General features: G+C 41.5%; 1 non-coding gene across 1 annotated transcript; it reads right to left on the reverse strand.

The window, feature by feature from the left end:
* Window positions 1-593: 593 nt before the first annotated feature.
* Window positions 594-710, reverse strand: LOC116675761 (U5 spliceosomal RNA). The gene has a single exon (XR_004328529.1). It is a non-coding gene; the product is annotated as a U5 spliceosomal RNA (small nuclear RNA).
* Window positions 711-2,679: the final 1,969 nt, after the last annotated feature.

Below are 2,679 nucleotides of genomic sequence, written 5' to 3' on the forward strand. Positions count from 1 at the left end.
TTGCTCAAGGTGAAGGATTAAAGACCCAGTTACTTTAACATCAGAGGGTAAGGTCTTCAATCTTCTGAGGTATGATCCCATCCAGAACCGTGCCATAGCTGCAGTCTTAGGATTTCTGGATGGGGTCGTGGCTGCTGTTATGTGTATAGCTGTAAATCTGCTCCCTAAAAACAATAACAAGTCCGTCACTCCTTTCCCTCCTTTCTCCTTTGGCTTCTTCGTCACTCTTCTTTGTACTCGTTCCCACTTGGACCTTTACAGGAAATAAAAGATGGCTTGTTCCAGGTCTAAAATCATTTTCTGGGTGGGATAAAAACAGAGCTGATGAGTAAAAGCAAAGGTAAAATCACTTGATGATTAAAACCATTGCTTCTAGTGTTAGTCCTCTAAGTCTCCAGTATCCTACTCTCTGACTAACTTTCCCTGTGTCTGGCCAATTTGTTCCCCACACCCTTCCCAATGAAATTTTTTGATCGGTCCTGGTCCTGTCGTCTCAGTCGCTGTCCACGGCCCATGAAAATCGTCTTGCTTCTATTATTTAGCTGCTGTTAAGACTCTGAGTCTAGTTAAGGATAGTTCAAAGAAGTACAAAAGGCTTGGCCAAACAGCAAAGCTCACCAAAAATAGTTTCAACTCATCAGCGTTCCCCTCCAAGGAAGTCTTCAGTAAAAGGCAAAAGTCTTGTGCATTATGAAGAGAAACCAGAGTGAGTACAGCTGTCTGATCGAGAGCAGCCGAAAACCCTAGTGGACCCAGTCCAAACCATCGCGGTAAGCCTCACTGGGTGTCCACACTAAAATGATAAGAGGCAACTTGGTAGACTCCTTACTGATGTTTATATCTGTACTCACAATGCCCTGTTTTTAAAACACCAGCCAATCACAGGTGTTACAAGTGAATAATCAAGGTGTGAGTAATCAGGAAGCTCACATAAAGATAGTGGCAAGGAGCAACCACATCCACCAAATGTTTGACTTTACAACCCGTGAGCTGTTGGTACCTTGGTTGCCGCGGGTACCCAAACCTTCCCTCAAAATGTGAATCAAACATCTTCCCAAGTATTAACGGTAGAGCAGAGTGGCACAGCGGAAGTGTGCTGGGCCCATAACCCAGAAGTCGATGGATCGAAACCATCCTCTGCTAATTTTATCAGCATTACTTCTTTTTCCTGTGTGTTAATGTTTAACAAAGCATCTGTCTGAAGTGAAATGTCTCCACCTGCTGAAAAATAAACTTAATCGCATGTCAATTATATTTCATCCACGAATATGCAAACTACAGTGCTCATACCTGCTGTAACACCCATAAAAACTGGAGCGTAATACAATAAATATACTACATTTAAAGTGCTTGTAGTGCTATCTGATAGTCTGAGGTATAAAAGGGACACCGTTTAGTTTGTGTCAAATGCGCTCTACCACTGAACAACATCCCCTGAAGATTTTCAGATTTTTTTGACTTTTTTCTGAGATAGACTTAGACTTATCTTTATTAATCCTTTTGGGATGAAATATCACTGAATAAAAGAATAAACCTGGGTAAAACATGTAATGTTAACGTGTATATGGCTTCAAAACCTGTAAATGCAACTGTGGTGTCTGCAAATCAAACCTGGGCAAAATGATTGCACTGCTACGGTATAAATCATAGTCAAAAAGTAACACACCTGTTGCCTTTCTGCTGGACAACACAACGTTCACTGCAAATTTTGTAACTCAGACTGAAAATAAATGCTAAGAGATACATTGGTGGAGACTGGTGGTTTCCTGTACCTATGAGATAACACAATATTGTTAATAAAGACACATCTGCGTTTTTTTATACTGTGATGAGTCATTGGTTTGGTACCACCCTTAAAGAATGCCTTTCGTTGTGTCAATCTCAAAAGTAACCACAGAATCACAACTTCCATTCATGTGCTTGTGCCAGTATTCAACCACCTGAAAGTCGCTGTATTTCCAGCATCAGTTGTGTTTTTAAAACACCTGCCCCGTGTGAGGGTTGAACTCACGACCTTCAGATTATGATACTGACACGCTGCCTACTGCACCAACGAGGCTACAAAAGCGCTTTCGATGGTTGGGGAAATTACGTAAAATTTGGTCTTCAATCTTAATAAAAACAATGTATGTGGAGACTTATGTACTCCACATACATTGCCAAACTTTGCGTAGGAATCGGCGTACGCCCGTCCTACGCCGGTTTTAAGTAGTATGCACGTTTCAGAAATGAGGGCCAATGTGAGCACAATAAAGAGTTCTTGAAGAAAGGTTTGTACTTTAAAGTTCTAGTTTTTTCCAACTCTTCTGGTAACATTTGGTACTATTTCACATCTTTTGTCTGTAGTTCTCTATTCTTTCAGGGCTTAACTCTATCTCCCCCGCCTCTTTTTTTTGTTTCTTGTTATGTCTTGGCAAGAAGTATTATGCTTTTGGGTCGTCTGTCCATCCGTCAGGCCAAAGAAACAGATACCAGCATGTAACTTTGCAAATCAGTGGCTCACCCTGGCCGCCATCAAAGATGCCATTTGGACCTCCAGAAACTTTCTGGTAAGAAAGCACATGCAGATCCCATTCCCTCAAAACGTGAATCACAGATTTTCCAGCACCTGGACTTGATCAGACTGGGAATATGATAAAGAGATGTTCACAAGTTCAGCCGAGGTAAATACTCGGCCCA

Source organism: Etheostoma spectabile, unplaced genomic scaffold, assembly GCF_008692095.1.
Source record: "Etheostoma spectabile isolate EspeVRDwgs_2016 unplaced genomic scaffold, UIUC_Espe_1.0 scaffold00002224, whole genome shotgun sequence".
NCBI lineage: Eukaryota > Metazoa > Chordata > Actinopteri > Perciformes > Percidae > Etheostoma > Etheostoma spectabile.